Genomic DNA, 25,644 nt, shown 5'->3' with positions numbered 1-25,644 from the left:
GTCTTTCATTTTTAGCTCACCTGGCCCTTTTTGGGCCAGGTGAGCTTTATCATCACTTGGCGTCCGTCGTCGTCGTCGTCATCCGTCGGCGTCCTTGAACTTTTACAAAAATCTTCTCTGAAAAAAAGGTAAAATAACAAAAAATACCGAACTCCAAGGAAAATTTAAAACGGAAAGTCCCTTATCAAAAGCTCAAACACATCAAACGAATGGAAAACAACTGTCATATTCCTGACTTGATACAGGCATTTCCTTATGTAAAAAATGGTGGACTAAACCTGGTTTTATAGCTAGCTAAACTTCTCACTTGTATTGAAACTGAAACTACTGGGCAAATTGAAACCAAACATCTAGTGTCCGATGAAGAAATATTTTCGACTTTTGGTTCATATATTTACAAATGAATATTCTCCCTGATTAATTTGTGTTATATAAAAAGGGAAATAAGGTTCCCTCATGTTTAATTTTATCATATATAAATAATTAACAGTAAGTCACAAAAAGTTATAAAAATATGCACACATACTAAGTAAGTGTACGATTATAATCTACTAACAGTGATATTGAGGAAAGGACAGCAGAGGAGGTAACTAGATTAATATCTGATACGATGATGAAATCCTGTCTGGTAACCCCTTCCCTGTGAGTTCATTAACATATCTGATATCATTTAAGATATATTCGTCGACATGGTTAACATATTTAAACCAGAATGAGTTAAAACTAATAAAATCAAACGGAATATTTTTGTAATCCGTATAATATTTTTCGATAGAGTATTTTTAATGAAATGAAAGAAATCTGCCAGGTCATCTAGTTCCCATAAAAATTCGCAGTATGTCCTAATGTACCAAAGATAATAACGGTTAAAAAAACTGTAAACAGACATGTGCATAAGTAAGTTATCAAGCACAATTATCAGTATAACTTGCAATCACAAACTGTGTTTGAAAATGTGGCAAAAATAATGTGATCGATCACTATGGGATTAGTTGATTCCTGGATAAATAAAAAACGTCCCATGGATAATCCTGAAATGCTACAGAGAAGAAAATTGGAGACGATTAAAAGTGGAAAAACAATGTCCTGATACTCTATGAAGGTTTCATGAAGTGACATTCCACCGAAAATTTAAATAAGTAGAAATGTGTGCAAAAACTAATTCAAATTTATCTGGCGAAATGATTTATTTTGCTTACCTGGCCTAAAAATCCATAAGAGCTTTGCCATCATTTGGCGTCCATCGTCGTAAACTTTTTGAAAAATCTATTCTCTGAAACTGCTGGGCTAAATGTTACCAAACTTTACCTGAATGTTCCTTGAAGTATCTTTTTTAAATATTAATACCCATCAACAAATATGGGTGATGTTGTTAAAATTATATTTTAGGGATAAAATGCAGTTAATGGCTTATATCTCAAAAAACTATATTTAAACTAGATCCCCTAAGGACCATTTCGTGCGTCCGAAGCACTTTTCTGGATTTACTTTAATCAGGAAAGCTCAACCATTTTATACTCATTTGTGTGTCTGTTATAATAAACTTCCACAGTTTTTTATTGAAGCTTTATTTATGAAACATTGGAACCAAAACTATATAGAATATGTGTAACTGATATTGTTGTACAATAATTATGTACAGTAAATATTTTTTTGTCGAAAATTAAACATTTTAGCAAATTGATATTTCTTTCAGCTAATAACCAATAAGAAACAAAAAAGTTGCCAAAACATGTGTTTTGCTCAATAAAAGAAGTACTATAAATGTATTTACCACTTTTTTCACGTATAAATTATAATAATAATCCTAATATCATTTTTACAATAGTTCACCTTTTTTCTCATTGGATGTTAGTTCATCATCTGTAAAAGAAATTATAAGTCTGTTTGTGTTATTTGTGTGCATGTGTGTATGAATCATCGGTATGTAATAGATATGATTTTACAAAAAAACGAAATATAATTATGTTTGGTGTATTAATGGCAACAATATGTATCTTTTTGCCTTTAAGTATGGTAAAAAAGAACATGAAAATTGTCACTTGTCCCCAAAATTCGGATTAAGTAGAATTTAATTCATCCTAATTATACCTTTTCTGAAACCATCTACATGTATCTATCAAGAGAAAAATTTATTTTTTACTTTAATTTCTTTACCTATGACCGGTATGGATATGAAAATAACGACTGTCACACAGGAATTAGCCAATAAAACATACAAAAATAATCTTGATATTCACTCTGAATTGTTCATAAGCTATGTAAAAAATAATTCTATTGCACAATACATATCATATTTGAAAAATGCATCGGGCCAAAATGCGAAACCACACGTCTCCTAACTTTGGAAGGTCAATCTCATTAACGTGTTTCTGTTTTGTATAGGAATTTCACTAGCCAAATGACGTTAAACATGTTAAACAGTCATTCATAGTCATCATCATCCTATTATTCAACGAAGTCAACTATTATTGTTAATGGAACATATAAGAATTAATTGGTCTGCCAATAATTAACATTTTATGATAGCTTCACACTCTGATTTTATACAATAGCTGAAAATCATTCAATTCATACTACTATACCAACTTCACCTGTATATGGGATATACATTTCCCAATTCATTCGGTATTCAAGAGCTTGCAGCTGCTACTCAGACTTTATAAAACGTCACCAGTGTCTGAGCAGAAAGTTGATGAACCGTTATGTCAAAGAACGTCTCGTACTTTTTATAAAAAAAAGTTCATCGGAAGATGTCAAGACCTTGTTGATGAATATTACGGATCAACTTCACAAATGATAAATGATGGTCATGAAGTATAGATTTAAGTTACTGACGTTGTTTATCATCTTGATTACGTGATATAGTGTTCTTTTTATTTGTCTATGTATATCTTTAACCTTTACTGTTCATTCCATTTATGGTAATATCCTATGGCGTGGCTCGTTATTTGTACATCCCGCCATTGTGTTATTGTGCTATGTTCATTCTTAGCTCACCTGGCCATTAACTTTTACAAAAATCTTCTCCTCTGAAACTACTGGGCCACATTTAACCAATCTTGGCCACAATCATCTTTAGGGTAACTAGTTAAAAAAAAAATGTGCGATGACCCAGCCTGCCAACCAACATGGCCGACATGGCTAAAAATAGAACATAGGGGTAAAATGCAGTTTTTGGCTTATATCTCTGAAACTAAAGCATTTAGAGCAAACCTGACTAAGGTAAAATGTTCATCAGGTAAAGATCTATCTGCCCTGAAATTTTCAGACGAATCAGATAACCCGTTGTTGGGTTGCTGCCCCTGAATTGGTAATTTTAAGGAAATTTTTTGCAGTTTTTGGTTATTATCTTGAATATTATTATAGATAGAGATAAACTGTAAACAGCAATTATGTTCAGCAAAGTAAGATCTTCAAATAAGTCACATGACCAAAATTGTCAATTGACCCCTGAAGGAGTTATTGCCCTTTATCGTCAATTTTTAACAATTTTTCGTAAATTTTTGTAATCTTTTACAAAAATCTTTTCCCCTGAAACTACTGAGACAAATTTAACCAAACTTGGCCACACTCATCATTAGGATATTTAGTTTCAAATATGTGTCCGATGACCCCGGCTTACCAACCAACATAGCCGAAATGGCTAAAAATAGAATATAGGGATAAAATGCAGTTTTTGGCTTATATCTCTGAAACTAAAGCAATTAGAGCAAATCTGACATGGGTTAATAATGTTCATCAGGTTAAGACCTATCTGGCCTTAAATTTTCAGACAAATCAGATAACCCGTTGTTGGGTTGCTGCCCATGAATTGGAAATTTTAAGGAAATTTTGCAGTTTTTAGCTCACCTTTTCCAAGGAACTTGGCGTCCGTCGTCGCCTGCTGTCGTCTGTCGTCGTCGTCTTCGTCCGTCATCGTCGTCCGTCCGGTGTAAACTATTTCAAACATCTTCTCCTCTGAAACTAAGGAACCAATTCCAACCAAACTTAAGCTGAATGATCCTTAGGGTATTTAAAATAAAATTTGTGTTTTATTTTTTGTTTCGTCAAAAAAAATGGCCGCCATGGCTAAAAATTAAACATAGGGGTGTAATGTAGTTTTGGGCTTATATCTCTGAAACTAAAGCATTTAGAGCAAATCTGACATAGGGTAAAGTGTTCCTTAGGTCAAGTTCTATCAGCCCTGAAATTTTCAGATGAATCTAACAACCCATTGTTGGATTGCTGCCACTAAATTGGTAATTTTAAGGAATTATTATTATAGATAGAGATAAACTGTAAACAGCAAAAATGTTCAGCAAAGTAAGACCTACAAATAAATTTTATGACCAAAATTGTCAATTGGCCCCTTAAGGAGTTATTGCCCTTTAAAGATAATTTTTCACAATTTTTTTTTGTTCATCTAGTTTGCTTACTTTAAAAAAATCTTCTCCTTTGAAACTGCTGAATCAATTTCATCCAAACTTGGATTGAATGAGTTTCAGAGTATCTAGTATGAATTTTGTATTTTATTTCCTTGTAAGTCAAGAAACATAGCCACTACGGCTAAAATGGAACATAGGGGTAAAATGCATTTTTTTGCTTTTGAAGAAATATGACAGATTTAAAGAACATTTAAATGGTAATTTTAAGCCACTCGTTAATATATATTGAAAAGCAAAATAATCATTGATGAAAGATTTAAGCAAAAAATTACAGGCTCTTGAGGGCCTCTTGTTCGTATTCTTGTCTTTCATTTTTAGCTCACCTGGCCCTTTTTGGGCCAGGTGAGCTTTATCATCACTTGGCGTCCGTCGTCGTCGTCGTCATCCGTCGGCGTCCTTGAACTTTTACAAAAATCTTCTCTGAAAAAAAGTAAAATAACAAAAAATACCGAACTCCAAGGAAAATTCAAAACGGAAAGTCCCTTATCAAAAGCTCAAACACATCAAACGAATGGAAAACAACTGTCATATTCCTGACTTGATACAGGCATTTCCTTATGTAAAAAATGGTGGACTAAACCAGGTTTTATAGCTAGCTAAACTTCTCACTTGTATTGAAACTGAAACTACTGGGCAAATTGAAACCAAACATCTAGTGTCCGATGACCCAGCTTGTCGACCAACATGGCCGACATGGCTAAAATAGAGCATAGGGGTAAAATGTAATGTTTGGCTATTATCTTAAGAAGCGTTAAAGATAGAGACAATTTGACGTGACAAAAATGTTCAGAATGATGAAATTTACCTAAAGTCTATTGACATCAAAACTGACAGACGACTTCTGATAGGAGTTATTGCCCTTAAACGACGAATTTTACCAATTCTTTGCATTTTTGCCAATTATCTTGATAATTATGATAGATGGAAAGAAACTTTAAATAACAAAAATGATCAGCAAGACAAGATCTACAAATAAGTCAAATGACCGAAATTGTTAGTCGACACCTTAGTAAAGTTATTGCCTTTTAATGACGATTTGTCCCAATTTTGTGCGTTTTTTGCATATTATCTTGCACACTATAATAGATAGACAGAAATTTTTAATGACAAAAATGATCAGCAAGACCAGGTCTACAAATAAGTCAGTAATACCGAAGTCTTGGTCGACTCCTTGTTGAAGTAACTGTCCTTTAGTGACGATTTTTTCCGATCTTTAATTTTTGCTTATTTTGATCATCAAAACAAGTAAGCTTCAGGGCCCTTTAATGTTAATTTTTAGCTTTTTTTTTCTTTTTTCTTTTTTTGCTTTTTTTTGACGTTTTTTGCCTGCTATCTTGAAAACTATAATAGATAAATAGAAACTTTAAAAAAAGAAAATGATCAGCAGGATAAGATCTACAAATACATCAACATAGCTGAAATTATCAGTTAACTCTTAATACTGTTATCCCCCTTTCATGATGATTTTTACAAAAAAAAGTGGCAATTGTGGAAGATGCATGTGAACGACAAAGGCTCTTTAGAGTCTCTAGCTGCTTCTGTGCTTTGTCTATAGAGTGGCTATATACCATTTTGTTTTTCTTTGTTGATATAGTTATTTGTTTTTAAAGTGATTGGAATTATAACACAATGTTGACTGCTGTACTGCAATTTTTGACATTTTTACTTATTATGTCTGTTTGTTTTGCCCTCACATTGTTGTCAATGTAAAGGAATTCTATGCGACTGTCATACAAGTGAGAGGTTTAGTTATATATTAAACCAGGTTTAATTCACCATTTTGTACATAAGGAAATATATGTACCAAGACAAATATATGCCAGCGGTTTTGCATTCGTTTGTTGTATTTGAGGTTTTAGTTTTTCCCTTTAAAACGGGACTTTCCGTTTTGAATTTTCCTTGGAGTTTGATAGTTTTGTTATTTTACTTTTTTTTAAACAGCTTTCTGTATCAAGAAAAAAAGTAGCAATCAATAAACGAATATCAAATAAATAAGTGTAAGAACGTCTTCACGACAGCAATTATTTTTTTAATCCACTGTAATCTGCTGTACAACGGTATAATTACCATGACTCCATATTTTATATTAAATTTGGTGGCAATAGACATCTTCCACCAAAAAACAATCTAAACCCATCGTATCTGAGGTCATACATCTATAATCGTTTTGGCAAAAGCTTAACCAGAAAAATGCAATATTTTTAATTTTTATTCAGTTGGAACGTAAATTATGTAATTATATTTCTCAAGGGTATTTCTGAGTGATTTAGAAATGGAAGGACAGAGTAAATGTCTTCGTCTTTTAGTTTCATATCGCCAAAGAATGTTGTTACAAATAAAATTATATGGAACGCCACTGCTGCCTTATGTGGAACTCTGATATTACTTTATGTTGTTTTATTATTACTTGATGATATTTTGTTTTTACTTAATATGGTTTTGACATTACGTAATGATGTTTTGATACAACTCAATATGGAATAGTCATTACTTAATTATATTTCGATATTACACGATATGGTTTCGTATTGACTTGATATAGTTTTGTCATTACTCAATATGGTTTTGTCATTACTTGATGTGGTTTCACCATTATTTAATGTGGTTGTGTCATTAGTCAATGTGGTTTTAACATTACTTGATGTGAATGTGACTTAACGTTATGTAGTTGTTTCATTACATGATGTGGTTTTGTTATTTCGTAATGATGATTTGCCTTTTCTTTATATGGTTTTAACATTACATAATGATGTTTCAAAATTTAACGATTTTACACTACATGATGTGTTTGTTTCATTATTTGATGTGGTCCTGTCATTCTTTGATGTGGTTATCCCATTACTTGATGAGGTAAAACCACGTGACCAATTCGGAAAAAAATATGTTCTATTTTTAAACAGATTTCAATATATCGTTTGTTTAATGTGCTTTGGATGGGTATCGCTATCCATTGAGTTAAAGTTCAAATTAAAGTTCGAGTGGTTGTTCAGAGTTATTTGGTATGAAAAAGGGGAACGGCAGACAATAATAAGAAAAAAAGTATTAAAAAGTTTACAGTATTTCGGACATAATTGGGATATCCCCAAACCACTTGGTCCTGTTGTTTTTATCCTAAGTTCTCAAACGGAAGCAGTATTTTTGTAATAAATTTGTAAAATATTCCACGGAACCCTGTGTCTCGCCTGATATTGCTGCTGTAAGTGTAAAAGCGTCATGTTGATCGGCTGTACATTTATCGGTAAAAAAAAAAAAAATTTTTAAATATTTTTCTGCAGATGCTTTTTCTTGAAATTGAGGAATAACTCCTATATAAGTTTTAAAACACTTCATGGAGGTTTACAAATTCATCATGTCAAAACAGTTTAATTCGGTTTTATTTAACTAAAACAAAACTGTATGGTTTTCAACAATGAGCAAAACCTATACCCTATAGTAAGCTATAAAAGGTCCCGAAATGAAAAATGTAAAAAACTAGAAACCTAACGATCTATAGATAGATAGATAGATACTTTATTCTCTAAAATCTAAATACAAGTTTACAGAGAAACATACAATATAAATACAGATACAATAGTCGAGGTAAACAAATACAGTATGATATTCTATAAGAACAAAAATATGATGGCATACATGTTTAGTAACATGTATAATGAAAGGTTAAACTCAATAGAAATAAAAAAAAAATGGAGATGGAGACGCCGATGCCACTATCGACGACGAAATATAGCTTTGTTGTGTCTCACTGCCGCTACATTGATGTCGCAGGCTCGACACAAATCAAAAGACTTGAACTTTATTGTTAACAAATGAAACACTTCAAATCAACTCACACTAAAGTTACAGGGAAACGGGGGGAGGGGGCTCGGACTAAGCGACAAAGCATCAATACTATAAAATAAGAATTCTCCGAATTTGTTTAGCGTAAATGATCATTTGAACTTATACGAATATCAATCTTTTATTTGTAATCAATTAAATTCCCTGATCTTCCTCGCACTAATTGAAAAAAAAACTTTTGGAATATCTGTTTCGCATGTGACGACGGACATGTTCCAGTGGTCGTAACCATAATACCGTCATCTTTTCCTTGAATGTAAACTACCAAATAAAACCAAATCACTGGGTTTGTACTTTCTCGAGTAACACGACGGGTGCCTTTCTGGAGCATTCGAGATCACCCCGATGGATTTATATAACCAGTCATACCGATCTATTGAATCAGCCAAATGAAACTGTTTTGTATGCACCGCAACTGAAAGTTGGGGGGCATATTGTTTTACCCCTGTCCGTCCGTCCGTCCCATTATGGGTATATAGTTATTCCGCATAACTCCTCCTACAGTTTGAATCCTAGGAAGTTTTCTCTTTACTGTCTGTTTGTACATATATTGAAGGTGTGCATGTGGTCAGGGTTTTTATTTTTATTATCTTTTGCTCTTTTGGGAGATAATCGAACTTTTTTTTGTCAATTTGGGGTATAAGCGGTTAAATGAGTTGAGTGCGGGGCATCACTTTGTCTAGTTTACATTTTTTTCTCGTGTTGTGCTGTAACACAACTGTAACAGTCCGATGTAAGGTTAGGATTTAGCGCTCACATACATGTTAAACTCCGCCACGTGCACTTTCTTTATGTACCTGCCCCAAGTCAAGAGCATGAAGTTCAATTGTTGTCGTTTTATAAATGTGTGTCTTTTTTTTGTAGATTGTTTATTTATAATTAAATAAGACCGTTTGTTTTTTCGTTTGAATTTTTTCACATGGTGCATGATGGCCTTTTGTAGCTGACTATACGGTGTGTTGAAGGCTGTACGGTTGCCTATATATGATTTCTTACATCCACTGCATTTAAACTCTGGTGGATAGTTGTCTCATTGTCAATTACACCACATCTAACTTTATTTCAACTTCTATGTTGCGTTTTGTATACTGTAACATTGTTTATCTTTTGTACGCATACCCCCGGAGCCCTCTTTTTGGAAGCCCGAGCAAAAGTCCTTGTTCCGCGATAGAAAATTTAATTACGAACTCATATAAGATAGCTCGAATTTCAACTCAGAATCTTAATTAATCTAAATGAGACTTAAATTCGAATCTTACTCAAACTCTACCTCAAAAAGTGACTCAAATTTAAAGTTGTAACTAGAACTCTACCTTTAAATGTGACTCAAACTCGAAGTCCAACTCGAAACTCAATGCTAACTAAAACTTTAATCATGATAATGACTTGAATTCGAAATCGAAGACTAACTCAAAGTTGATCTCAGACAGTAACCCGAACTTTAATTTGAACTGTAATTCGATGGATGGCCACACTCATCCAAGGCACATACAACATGGAAATCTATCTAAAAATAGAACAGGTTTTTCCGAATTGGTCACGTGATTTTACCTCATCAAGTAATGGGATAACTACATCAAAGAATGACAGGACCACATCAAATAATGAAACAAACACATCATGTAGTGTAAAATCGTCAAATTTTGAAACATCATTATGTAATGTTAAAACCATATAAAGAATAGTCAAATCATCATTACAACATAACAAAACCACATCATGTAATGAAACAACTACATAACGTTAAGTCACATTAACATCAAGTAATGTTAAAACCACATTGACTAATGACACAACCACATTAAATAATGGTGAAACCACATCGAGAAATGACAAAACTATATTGAGTAATGACGAAACTATATCAAGTCAATACGAAACCATATCGTGTAATATCGAAATATCATTAAGTAATGATTATTCCATATTGAGTTATATCAAAACATCATAACGTAAAGTCAAAACCATATTAAGTAAAGACAAAATATCATCAAGTAATAATAAAACAACATAAAGTAATATCAGAGTTCCACATAAGACAGCTGTGGCGTTCCATAAAATTATATTCCTCATTTGAGGATGGATTATTTTTTGTCAGAACGAGATATAAGGGAAAATGATTAGCCCGTATGTTTGAAAATTTTGAATATAAATGGGTTGACATGTATCACCAAAAAAAAATATGTTCATATACTGCGTAAAAGAGAGGCGAAGGATACCAAAGGGACATTCAAGCTCATAAGTTGAAAATAAACTGACAACGCCATGGCTAAAAAAGAAAAAGCCAAACAGACAAACACCAGTTCACAAAACAACATTATTAAACTATACAAGAACTTTTATTAACATCTAGTAACGCAAACCTGTTTAAATTTTTTTAAAAAGATGCTAAAAACACACAAGCATTTTAAAAAGCTAGTGCTTGAAGGACGGCTATGTCATAGATACATTATAACCTCAAACATAATTAATTCGTCGACTGTGCGAGCATTTTAAAATGGACATACAAAATTCAGATCAATCGTTTCAGCAGAAACTAACCAGGTGTTCAAATATATTTCTCAATTGTATTTCTTAACGATGGGGAGAAGAAATGTTTTCGACTTTTGGTTCATATATTTACAAATGAATATTCTCCCTGATTAATTTGTGTTATATAAAAAGGGAAATAAGGTTCCCTCATGTTTAATTTTATCATATATAAATAATTAACAGTAAGTCACAAAAAGTTATAAAAATATACACACATACTAAGTAAGTGTACGATTATGATCTACTAACAGTGATATTGAGGAAAGGACAGCAGAGGAGGTAACTAGATTAATATCTGATACGATAATGAAATCCTGTCTGGTAAACCCTTCCCTGTGAGTTCATTAACATATCTGATATCATTTAAGATATATTCGTCGACATGGTTAACATATTTAAACCAGAATGAGTTAAAACTAATAAAATCAAACGGAATATTTTTGTAATCCGTATAATATTTTTCGATAGAGTATTTTAAATGAAATGAAAGAAATCTGCCAGGTCATCTAGTTCCCATAAAAATTCGCAGTATGTCCTAATGTACCAAAGATAATAACGGTTAAAAAAACTGTTAACAGATACGAACATAAGTAAGTTATCAAGCACAATTATCAGTATAACTTGCAATCACAAACTGTGTTTTAAAATGTGGCAAAAATAATGTGATCGATCACTATGGGATTAGTTGATTCCTGGATGAATAAAAAAACGTCCCATGGATAATCCTGAAATGCTACAGAGAAGAAAATTGGAGACGATTAAAAGTGGAAAAACAATGTCCTGATACTCTATGAAGGTTTCATGAAGTGACATTCCACCGAAAATTTAAATAAGTAGAAATGTGTGCAAAAACTAATTCAAATTTATCTGGCGAAATGATTTATTTTGCTTACCTGGCCTAAAAATCCATAAGAGCTTTGCCATCATTTGGCGTCCATCGTCGTAAACTTTTTGAAAAATCTATTCTCTGAAACTGCTGGGCTAAATGTTACCAAACTTTACCTGAATGTTTCTTAAAGTATCTTTTTTAAATATTAATACCCATCAACAAATATGGGTGATGTTGTTAAAATTATATTTTAGGGATAAAATGCAGTTAACGGCTTATATCTCAAAAAACTATATTTAAACTAGATCCCCTAAGGACCATTTCGTGCGTCCGGAGCACTTTTCTGGATTTACTTTAATCAGGAAAGCTCAACCATTTTATACTCATTTGTGTGTCTGTTATAATAAACTTCCACAGTTTTTTATTGAAGCTTTATTTATGAAACATTGGAACCAAAACTATATAGAATATGTGTAACTGATATTGTTGTACAATAATTTTGTACAGTAAATATTTTTTTGTCGAAAATTAAACATTTTAGCAAATTGATATTTCTTTCAGCTAATAACCAATAAGAAACAAAAAAGTTGCCAAAACATGTGTTTTGCTCAATAAAAGAGGTACTATAAATGTATTTACCACTTTTTTCACGTATAAATTATAATAATCCTAATATCATTTTTACAATAGTTCACCTTTTTTCTCATTGGATGTTAGTTCATCATCTGTAAAAGAAATTATAAGTCTCTGAACAACGGTTGTGATTCTTTAAAGATAAAAATGATAAGATAAGTACTGCTGAAAAAGTTCAAATAAATACGTCAAAACAATACCATTGAATAAAACATCACAAATACAAATATCAGTATTGTGCTGATTTGATACATACGGAACCACATTAATCATTAATAATAGAAGGAGCGAAACAATCTGCTCTATTACCCTCTCAGCTATGTGTTATTTATGTACTAACCCATGGCAAAAAATCTTTTACCCATCACGGAGACTCTTGATCATTTGTGCGCTTTACTAAATAGGGATGGTTGTTATGTACAAGAGGTCATAGTTTGTTACTTTGAATTGGAAATTTAACAGACAGTATTAACAGAACATTCTGTATAATAAAGTAAATAATACATAGCTGAGAGGGTGATAGAGCAGATTGTTACCCCTCGAAAAGCCATTGTCAACCTTGGCTTCGCCGCGGTTGACAATGTTTTCTCGGGGTAACAATCTGCTCTATCACCCTCTCAGCTATGTGTTATTTATATAATGTCGACAGGGTTAGCATCTCCTGCTATGCACACGAATTCACAGTCAGGCAAAATGTCACAATCGTGATTAGGATACAATCGGTAAAATTACAGATTCTAGCATCCTAAGACTGCAAAATCATGTCGCTATTGAGTTGAGACACAGATATATCGTTTTGGTCAACCTATTTATGATGATGACCATAAAACTTATGCATTGTCGATTGAAGTCGCTACCTCATAATTCAGTTGTAGAGCATTTTTTTTTCGAAAGAAGCACCTCCCTGCTAATGAGGTCTGTATATTATGAACATGACATGCACGAGCATACGCTTGGACAGAAGGTATTTAACTACTGAAAAATAGAAGGTTAACAATTTGAGAGTTGAAATCATCATGTTTGTCATAGATTCTTCTGTAAAGTCTTCCATCTGTGTGAATATAGAAGAAAACGTCATCAGGCATATATAGCCAAACCAGCACTTACATAAATGTGGGTAATTGCGTGACAGGACATCATCAATATATCTTCTGTGACAATGTTCTTTTTTTTATTCATTATGAATATTTTAGGGAGGTATATACTATTTATATCCATTTTTTTTATTTAAATAAGGAATAAAAAAAATTAAAAAAAACAAGTTAGCAAGATTTGGCCTATTAAGTTTTCCAGTTGGAGCATCTGAAAAAGTAAAAATGCTTTGTGATTTCAATGGAACACTTTGGCATAATGTACGAGATAAGCTAAACATAATTATTTGAAACAACATAATTATTTGAAACAAAATAATTATTTGAAACAACAATGAAGACAAAACTTCACTTTTGCGTAACAAAGGTAACAAGCACATACTATTTAAATCTTAATATAAATCATTTTTCTACAGGATGTATTGACACGGAATCATGTTCTAAATAATGCTAATAGAAGAATGCGAATTTTAACCCAACCATCCACATCGTAAATTATGAAGTACCATATAATCGATTTAATTACATTTCGGTAAAGCGTAAATGCATCAAAACAGCAGAAGGTCATGTCCGATGTCCCTGTGGTGACGTTATTTACATATTTGGCCTTAAAACGCTTTTGTTTTACACAACATTTTACCAAAATTAGATTCTTTAGCATAGATTTTAAATTAATAAGTTATTCGCCAAGGGCTTACAGAAACAGATATTTTACCCACGGATAACAGCTTTGAAACATGTAGCAAAATATATTTTCAGTAAGCTTGTGTGTCATACCTCATCATTAATGGAATATTTCAGGAATTTTTGCAGTTTAGAATAAAAAGATGAAAGTATGAAGATATAGGTGTAATACCACCATTGATTTTCCCCTATTAGTCTTTGTTAAATTTGCACTTTTCAAAAAATTGTGCAGAATTTATCTTTGTTTCAAATAAAGAAATACTTGGCATGAGTAAAGTTTTATCCTGTCCAGTACTATAGAAAAAATTTCACATAACATTTCATTGCATATAAGAAAATAACCATCACTGGAAGTTAACCAATCAAATTTTCCCCCTTTTTTAACCTGTGTACAAGCTTTAGTAACCATGTAACCTCAAGTTTCCAAAATATTCTATAGAAACCCCAAATAAAGAAATAATGGTGCTTTGAAATACCCAAGATATATGTTTATGACTCAGAAATGTTTTACTGCAATGAAATGTAGGATCAATTACCTACAACTGTCAAATTCAAGGGAATATTTTTTTCGACCTATTTTCGTATGCAACCGGATGTGACGTACTATGATTTGGTGGTATTACACCTAAAGAAGACTTTTTTGTTGAATAAACTGAATGTGACTTTTTTCCTTTGTAATACTGGTTATTTCAAGCATTCCTGTCAAGTTTTGTCATAATCAGTTCTATAGTTTGAGAAAAATCTAGTATAATGTAAGACGACATCTACAGCGATTCGAGCAAAATTTCTTCGAAAAATTCAAACCAAGCCGCATCATGATAGAATATAGTGTGGACCAATAAATGATCAAATATTTATCTCATCTGCCTACAAACAGTTGAATATGATACAAAAGATGACTTTAGGATGATAAATACTACTAATGGACCTCTTATTCTTCCTTATAAAGTCTCTTTTGGTCCATTTATACCTCTCATTTCCTCAAAATTTCTACTTTTTAGGCCAATAAATAAAAATTTTGGGGTAACTTTCACTCATTTATGATAGGAATGTTATTATAAATGATTAATTGAAGTATTGAAGCTGCTTGAACTATCCGTATAAAAGTTTACTGTCTCCAAGGAGGTTTCAATAAGTCCTTGCGTAAAACTTAAATTTACGCCGCGTTCCAGAGAGGGACATAAAAAACTTCTCTTTTGGTGAATAATTTGTTGTTACTGCTTTAAAAATAATTGCATTTACTTAAAACTATATATTTATTAAAGTATTTCTTAGGAAAAATTTTCTAGTATAGCAGAATATAAGAAATAAGGAGAAAAAGCTCCCCAAGACTCTAAGTATGGCTTGTTCTGTCAACTAATATTCATGGTAAAGTCCTATTTCAAGGAAATTTTCTCATAAAATGTATTTTGGAGACTCAATCCACTCAGAATATTTCATTATTTGTAATATTTCACTTAAATAGCAAGAAATTTTAACACATGAGAGTACTCACAAGGTCAAAGGTGCATGTACAGCTTCCCATATTAGGTGTAATACCACCATTGATTTTCCCCATTAGTCTTTGTTAAATTTGCACTTTTCAAAAAATTGTGCAGAATTTATCTTTGTTTCAAATAAAGAAATACTTGGCATGAGTAAAGTTTTATCCTGTCCAGTACTATAGAAAAAATTTCACATAACATTTCATTGCATATAAGAAAATAACCATCACTGGAAGTTAACCAATCAAATTTCCCCCCTTTTTTAACCTGTGTACAAGCTTTAGTAACCATGTAACCTCAAGTTTCCAAAATATTCTATAGAAACCCCAAATAAAGAAATAATGGTGCTTTGAAATACCCAAGATATATGTTTATGACTCAGAAATGTTTTACTGCAATGAAATGTAGGATCAATTACCTACAACTGTCAAATACAAGGGAATATTTTTTTCGACCTATTTTCGTATGCAACCGGATGTGACGTACTATGATTTGGTGGTATTACACCTAAAGAAGACTTTTTTGTTGAATAAACTGAATGTGACTTTTTTCCTTTGTAATACTGGTTATTTCAAGCATTCCTGTCAAGTTTTGTCATAATCAGTTCTATAGTTTGAGAAAAATCTAGTATAATGTAAGACGACATCTACAGCGATTCGAGCAAAATTTCTTCGAAAAATTCAAACCAAGCCGCATCATGATAGAATATAGTGTGGACCAATAAATGATCAAATATTTATCTCATCTGCCTACAAACAGTTGAATATGATACAAAAGATGACTTTAGGATGATAAATACTACTAATGGACCTCTTATTCTTCCTTATAAAGTCTCTTTTGGTCCATTTATACCTCTCATTTCCTCAAAATTTCTACTTTTTAGGCCAATAAATAAAAATTTTGGGGTAACTTTCACTCATTTATGATAGGAATGTTATTATAAATGATTAATTGAAGTATTGAAGCTGCTTGAACTATCCGTATAAAAGTTTACTGTCTCCAAGGAGGTTTCAATAAGTCCTTGCGTAAAACTTAAATTTACGCCGCGTTCCAGAGAGGGACATAAAAAACTTCTCTTTTGGTGAATAATTTGTTGTTACTGCTTTAAAAATAATTGCATTTACTTAAAACTATATATTTATTAAAGTATTTCTTAGGAAAAATTTTCTAGTATAGCAGAATATAAGAAATAAGGAGAAAAAGCTCCCCAAGACTCTAAGTATGGCTTGTTCTGTCAACTAATATTCATGGTAAAGTCCTATTTCAAGGAAATTTTCTCATAAAATGTATTTTGGAGACTCAATCCACTCAGAATATTTCATTATTTGTAATATTTCACTTAAATAGCAAGAAATTTTAACACATGAGAGTACTCACAAGGTCAAAGGTGCATGTACAGCTTCCCATATTAGGTGTAATACCACCATTGATTTTCCCCATTAGTCTTTGTTAAATTTGCACTTTTCAAAAAATTGTGCAGAATTTATCTTTGTTTCAAATAAAGAAATACTTGGCATGAGTAAAGTTTTATCCTGTCCAGTACTATAGAAAAAATTTCACATAACATTTCATTGCATATAAGAAAATAACCATCACTGGAAGTTAACCAATCAAATTTCCCCCCTTTTTTAACCTGTGTACAAGCTTTAGTAACCATGTAACCTCAAGTTTCCAAAATATTCTATAGAAACCCCAAATAAAGAAATAATGGTGCTTTGAAATACCCAAGATATATGTTTATGACTCAGAAATGTTTTACTGCAATGAAATGTAGGATCAATTACCTACAACTGTCAAATACAAGGGAATATTTTTTTCGACCTATTTTCGTATGCAACCGGATGTGACGTACTATGATTTGGTGGTATTACACCTAAAGAAGACTTTTTTGTTGAATAAACTGAATGTGACTTTTTTCCTTTGTAATACTGGTTATTTCAAGCATTCCTGTCAAGTTTTGTCATAATCAGTTCAATAGTTTGAGAAAAATCTAGTATAATGTAAGACGACATCTACAGCGATTCGAGCAAAATTTCTTCGAAAAATTCAAACCAAGCCGCATCATGATAGAATATAGTGTGGACCAATAAATGATCAAATATTTATCTCATCTGCCTACAAACAGTTGAATATGATACAAAAGATGACTTTAGGATGATAAATACTACTAATGGACCTCTTATTCTTCCTTATAAAGTCTCTTTTGGTCCATTTATACCTCTCATTTCCTCAAAATTTCTACTTTTTAGGCCAATAAATAAAAATTTTGGGGTAACTTTCACTCATTTATGATAGGAATGTTATTATAAATGATTAATTGAAGTATTGAAGCTGCTTGAACTATCCGTATAAAAGTTTACTGTCTCCAAGGAGGTTTCAATAAGTCCTTGCGTAAAACTTAAATTTACGCCGCGTTCCAGAGAGGGACATAAAAAACTTCTCTTTTGGTGAATAATTTGTTGTTACTGCTTTAAAAATAATTGCATTTACTTAAAACTATATATTTATTAAAGTATTTCTTAGGAAAAATTTTCTAGTATAGCAGAATATAAGAAATAAGGAGAAAAAGCTCCCCAAGACTCTAAGTATGGCTTGTTCTGTCAACTAATATTCATGGTAAAGTCCTATTTCAAGGAAATTTTCTCATAAAATGTATTTTGGAGACTCAATCCACTCAGAATATTTCATTATTTGTAATATTTCACTTAAATAGCAAGAAATTTTAACACATGAGAGTACTCACAAGGTCAAAGGTGCATGTACAGCTTCCCATATTAGGTGTAATACCACCATTGATTTTCCCCATTAGTCTTTGTTAAATTTGCACTTTTCAAAAAATTGTGCAGAATTTATCTTTGTTTCAAATAAAGAAATACTTGGCATGAGTAAAGTTTTATCCTGTCCAGTACTATAGAAAAAATTTCACATAACATTTCATTGCATATAAGAAAATAACCATCACTGGAAGTTAACCAATCAAATTTTCCCCCTTTTTTAACCTGTGTACAAGCTTTAGTAACCATGTAACCTCAAGTTTCCAAAATATTCTATAGAAACCCCAAATAAAGAAATAATGGTGCTTTGAAATACCCAAGATATATGTTTATGACTCAGAAATGTTTTACTGCAATGAAATGTAGGATCAATTACCTACAACTGTCAAATTCAAGGGAATATTTTTTTCGACCTATTTTCGTATGCAACCGGATGTGACGTACTATGATTTGGTGGTATTACACCTAAAGAAGACTTTTTTGTTGAATAAACTGAATGTGACTTTTTTCCTTTGTAATACTGGTTATTTCAAGCATTCCTGTCAAGTTTTGTCATAATCAGTTCTATAGTTTGAGAAAAATCTAGTATAATGTAAGACGACATCTACAGCGATTCGAGCAAAATTTCTTCGAAAAATTCAAACCAAGCCGCATCATGATAGAATATAGTGTGGACCAATAAATGATCAAATATTTATCTCATCTGCCTACAAACAGTTGAATATGATACAAAAGATGACTTTAGGATGATAAATACTACTAATGGACCTCTTATTCTTCCTTATAAAGTCTCTTTTGGTCCATTTATACCTCTCATTTCCTCAAAATTTCTACTTTTTAGGCCAATAAATAAAAATTTTGGGGTAACTTTCACTCATTTATGATAGGAATGTTATTATAAATGATTAATTGAAGTATTGAAGCTGCTTGAACTATCCGTATAAAAGTTTACTGTCTCCAAGGAGGTTTCAATAAGTCCTTGCGTAAAACTTAAATTTACGCCGCGTTCCAGAGAGGGACATAAAAAACTTCTCTTTTGGTGAATAATTTGTTGTTACTGCTTTAAAAATAATTGCATTTACTTAAAACTATATATTTATTAAAGTATTTCTTAGGAAAAATTTTCTAGTATAGCAGAATATAAGAAATAAGGAGAAAAAGCTCCCCAAGACTCTAAGTATGGCTTGTTCTGTCAACTAATATTCATGGTAAAGTCCTATTTCAAGGAAATTTTCTCATAAAATGTATTTTGGAGACTCAATCCACTCAGAATATTTCATTATTTGTAATATTTCACTTAAATAGCAAGAAATTTTAACACATGAGAGTACTCACAAGGTCAAAGGTGCATGTACAGCTTCCCATATTAGGTGTAATACCACCATTGATTTTCCCCATTAGTCTTTGTTAAATTTGCACTTTTCAAAAAATTGTGCAGAATTTATCTTTGTTTCAAATAAAGAAATACTTGGCATGAGTAAAGTTTTATCCTGTCCAGTACTATAGAAAAAATTTCACATAACATTTCATTGCATATAAGAAAATAACCATCACTGGAAGTTAACCAATCAAATTTTCCCCCTTTTTTAACCTGTGTACAAGCTTTAGTAACCATGTAACCTCAAGTTTCCAAAATATTCTATAGAAACCCCAAATAAAGAAATAATGGTGCTTTGAAATACCCAAGATATATGTTTATGACTCAGAAATGTTTTACTGCAATGAAATGTAGGATCAATTACCTACAACTGTCAAATACAAGGGAATATTTTTTTCGACCTATTTTCGTATGCAACCGGATGTGACGTACTATGATTTGGTGGTATTACACCTAAAGAAGACTTTTTTGTTGAATAAACTGAATGTGACTTTTTTCCTTTGTAATACTGGTTATTTCAAGCATTCCTGTCAAGTTTTGTCATAATCAGTTCAATAGTTTGAGAAAAATCTAGTATAATGTAAGACGACATCTACAGCGATTCGAGCAAAATTTCTTCGAAAAATTCAAACCAAGCCGCATCATGATAGAATATAGTGTGGACCAATAAATGATCAAATATTTATCTCATCTGCCTACAAACAGTTGAATATGATACAAAAGATGACTTTAGGATGATAAATACTACTAATGGACCTCTTATTCTTCCTTATAAAGTCTCTTTTGGTCCATTTATACCTCTCATTTCCTCAAAATTTCTACTTTTTAGGCCAATAAATAAAAATTTTGGGGTAACTTTCACTCATTTATGATAGGAATGTTATTATAAATGATTAATTGAAGTATTGAAGCTGCTTGAACTATCCGTATAAAAGTTTACTGTCTCCAAGGAGGTTTCAATAAGTCCTTGCGTAAAACTTAAATTTACGCCGCGTTCCAGAGAGGGACATAAAAAACTTCTCTTTTGGTGAATAATTTGTTGTTACTGCTTTAAAAATAATTGCATTTACTTAAAACTATATATTTATTAAAGTATTTCTTAGGAAAAATTTTCTAGTATAGCAGAATATAAGAAATAAGGAGAAAAAGCTCCCCAAGACTCTAAGTATGGCTTGTTCTGTCAACTAATATTCATGGTAAAGTCCTATTTCAAGGAAATTTTCTCATAAAATGTATTTTGGAGACTCAATCCACTCAGAATATTTCATTATTTGTAATATTTCACTTAAATAGCAAGAAATTTTAACACATGAGAGTACTCACAAGGTCAAAGGTGCATGTACAGCTTCCCATATTAGGTGTAATACCACCATTGATTTTCCCCATTAGTCTTTGTTAAATTTGCACTTTTCAAAAAATTGTGCAGAATTTATCTTTGTTTCAAATAAAGAAATACTTGGCATGAGTAAAGTTTTATCCTGTCCAGTACTATAGAAAAAATTTCACATAACATTTCATTGCATATAAGAAAATAACCATCACTGGAAGTTAACCAATCAAATTTTCCCCCTTTTTTAACCTGTGTACAAGCTTTAGTAACCATGTAACCTCAAGTTTCCAAAATATTCTATAGAAACCCCAAATAAAGAAATAATGGTGCTTTGAAATACCCAAGATATATGTTTATGACTCAGAAATGTTTTACTGCAATGAAATGTAGGATCAATTACCTACAACTGTCAAATACAAGGGAATATTTTTTTCGACCTATTTTCGTATGCAACCGGATGTGACGTACTATGATTTGGTGGTATTACACCTAAAGAAGACTTTTTTGTTGAATAAACTGAATGTGACTTTTTTCCTTTGTAATACTGGTTATTTCAAGCATTCCTGTCAAGTTTTGTCATAATCAGTTCAATAGTTTGAGAAAAATCTAGTATAATGTAAGACGACATCTACAGCGATTCGAGCAAAATTTCTTCGAAAAATTCAAACCAAGCCGCATCATGATAGAATATAGTGTGGACCAATAAATGATCAAATATTTATCTCATCTGCCTACAAACAGTTGAATATGATACAAAAGATGACTTTAGGATGATAAATACTACTAATGGACCTCTTATTCTTCCTTATAAAGTCTCTTTTGGTCCATTTATACCTCTCATTTCCTCAAAATTTCTACTTTTTAGGCCAATAAATAAAAATTTTGGGGTAACTTTCACTCATTTATGATAGGAATGTTATTATAAATGATTAATTGAAGTATTGAAGCTGCTTGAACTATCCGTATAAAAGTTTACTGTCTCCAAGGAGGTTTCAATAAGTCCTTGCGTAAAACTTAAATTTACGCCGCGTTCCAGAGAGGGACATAAAAAACTTCTCTTTTGGTGAATAATTTGTTGTTACTGCTTTAAAAATAATTGCATTTACTTAAAACTATATATTTATTAAAGTATTTCTTAGGAAAAATTTTCTAGTATAGCAGAATATAAGAAATAAGGAGAAAAAGCTCCCCAAGACTCTAAGTATGGCTTGTTCTGTCAACTAATATTCATGGTAAAGTCCTATTTCAAGGAAATTTTCTCATAAAATGTATTTTGGAGACTCAATCCACTCAGAATATTTCATTATTTGTAATATTTCACTTAAATAGCAAGAAATTTTAACACATGAGAGTACTCACAAGGTCAAAGGTGCATGTACAGCTTCCCATATTAGGTGTAATGCCACCATTGATTTTCCCCATTAGTCTTTGTTAAATTTGCACTTTTCAAAAAATTGTGCAGAATTTATCTTTGTTTCAAATAAAGAAATACTTGGCATGAGTAAAGTTTTATCCTGTCCAGTACTATAGAAAAAATTTCACATAACATTTCATTGCATATAAGAAAATAACCATCACTGGAAGTTAACCAATCAAATTTTCCCCCTTTTTTAACCTGTGTACAAGCTTTAGTAACCATGTAACCTCAAGTTTCCAAAATATTCTATAGAAACCCCAAATAAAGAAATAATGGTGCTTTGAAATACCCAAGATATATGTTTATGACTCAGAAATGTTTTACTGCAATGAAATGTAGGATCAATTACCTACAACTGTCAAATACAAGGGAATATTTTTTTCGACCTATTTTCGTATGCAACCGGATGTGACGTACTATGATTTGGTGGTATTACACCTAAAGAAGACTTTTTTGTTGAATAAACTGAATGTGACTTTTTTCCTTTGTAATACTGGTTATTTCAAGCATTCCTGTCAAGTTTTGTCATAATCAGTTCAATAGTTTGAGAAAAATCTAGTATAATGTAAGACGACATCTACAGCGATTCGAGCAAAATTTCTTCGAAAAATTCAAACCAAGCCGCATCATGATAGAATATAGTGTGGACCAATAAATGATCAAATATTTATCTCATCTGCCTACAAACAGTTGAATATGATACAAAAGATGACTTTAGGATGATAAATACTACTAATGGACCTCTTATTCTTCCTTATAAAGTCTCTTTTGGTCCATTTATACCTCTCATTTCCTCAAAATTTCTACTTTTTAGGCCAATAAATAAAAATTTTGGGGTAACTTTCACTCATTTATGATAGGAATGTTATTATAAATGATTAATTGAAGTATTGAAGCTGCTTGAACTATCCGTATAAAAGTTTACTGTCTCCAAGGAGGTTTCAATAAGTCCTTGCGTAAAACTTAAATTTACGCCGCGTTCCAGAGAGGGACATAAAAAACTTCTCTTTTGGTGAATAATTTGTTGTTACTGCTTTAAAAATAATTGCATTTACTTAAAACTATATATTTATTAAAGTATTTCTTAGGAAAAATTTTCTAGTATAGCAGAATATAAGAAATAAGGAGAAAAAGCTCCCCAAGACTCTAAGTATGGCTTGTTCTGTCAACTAATATTCATGGTAAAGTCCTATTTCAAGGAAATTTTCTCATAAAATGTATTTTGGAGACTCAATCCACTCAGAATATTTCATTATTTGTAATATTTCACTTAAATAGCAAGAAATTTTAACACATGAGAGTACTCACAAGGTCAAAGGTGCATGTACAGCTTCCCATATTAGGTGTAATACCACCATTGATTTTCCTCTATTAGTCTTTGTTAAATTTGCACTTTTCAAAAATTGTGCAGAATTTATCTTTGTTTCAAATAAAGAAATACTTGGCATGAGTAAAGTTTTATCCTGTCCAGTACTATAGAAAAAATTTCACATAACATTTCATTGCATATAAGAAAATAACCATCACTGGAAGTTAACCAATCAAATTTTCCCCCTTTTTTAACCTGTGTACAAGCTTTAGTAACCATGTAACCTCAAGTTTCCAAAATATTCTATAGAAACCCCAAATAAAGAAATAATGGTGCTTTGAAATACCCAAGATATATGTTTATGACTCAGAAATGTTTTACTGCAATGAAATGTAGGATCAATTACCTACAACTGTCAAATTCAAGGGAATATTTTTTTCGACCTATTTTCGTATGCAACCGGATGTGACGTACCATGATTTGGTGGTATTACACCTAAAGAAGACTTTTTTGTTGAATAAACTGAATGTGACTTTTTTCCTTTGTAATACTGGTTATTTCAAGCATTCCTGTCAAGTTTTGTCATAATCAGTTCAATAGTTTGAGAAAAATCTAGTATAATGTAAGACGACATCTACAGCGATTCGAGCAAAATTTCTTCGAAAAATTCAAACCAAGCCGCATCATGATAGAATATAGTGTGGACCAATAAATGATCAAATATTTATCTCATCTGCCTACAAACAGTTGAATATGATACAAAAGATGACTTTAGGATGATAAATACTACTAATGGACCTCTTATTCTTCCTTATAAAGTCTCTTTTGGTCCATTTATACCCTCATTTCCTCAAAATTTCTACTTTTTAGGCCAATAAATAAAAATTTTGGGGTAACTTTCACTCATTTATGATAGGAATGTTATTATAAATGATTAATTGAAGTATTGAAGCTGCTTGAACTATCCGTATAAAAGTTTACTGTCTCCAAGGAGGTTTCAATAAGTCCTTGCGTAAAACTTAAATTTACGCCGCGTTCCAGAGAGGGACATAAAAAACTTCTCTTTTGGTGAATAATTTGTTGTTACTGCTTTAAAAATAATTGCATTTACTTAAAACTATATATTTATTAAAGTATTTCTTAGGAAAAATTTTCTAGTATAGCAGAATATAAGAAATAAGGAGAAAAAGCTCCCCAAGACTCTAAGTATGGCTTGTTCTGTCAACTAATATTCATGGTAAAGTCCTATTTCAAGGAAATTTTCTCATAAAATGTATTTTGGAGACTCAATCCACTCAGAATATTTCATTATTTGTAATATTTCACTTAAATAGCAAGAAATTTTAACACATGAGAGTACTCACAAGGTCAAAGGTGCATGTACAGCTTCCCATATTAGGTGTAATACCACCATTGATTTTCCCCTATTAGTCTTTGTTAAATTTGCACTTTTCAAAAAATTGTGCAGAATTTATCTTTGTTTCAAATAAAGAAATACTTGGCATGAGTAAAGTTTTATCCTGTCCAGTACTATAGAAAAAATTTCACATAACATTTCATTGCATATAAGAAAATAACCATCACTGGAAGTTAACCAATCAAATTTTCCCCCTTTTTTAACCTGTGTACAAGCTTTAGTAACCATGTAACCTCAAGTTTCCAAAATATTCTATAGAAACCCCAAATAAAGAAATAATGGTGCTTTGAAATACCCAAGATATATGTTTATGACTCAGAAATGTTTTACTGCAATGAAATGTAGGATCAATTACCTACAACTGTCAAATTCAAGGGAATATTTTTTTCGACCTATTTTCGTATGCAACCGGATGTGACGTACTATGATTTGGTGGTATTACACCTAAAAGGAAAGACAAAATTGAAAAGAATATGAATACTTATATTTGATAGCCTAATGT

Source organism: Mytilus californianus, unplaced genomic scaffold, assembly GCF_021869535.1.
Source record: "Mytilus californianus isolate M0D057914Y unplaced genomic scaffold, xbMytCali1.0.p SCAF_3, whole genome shotgun sequence".
In the NCBI taxonomy this organism is placed as follows: domain Eukaryota; kingdom Metazoa; phylum Mollusca; class Bivalvia; order Mytilida; family Mytilidae; genus Mytilus; species Mytilus californianus.
This window is presented reverse-complemented; position numbering follows the sequence as displayed.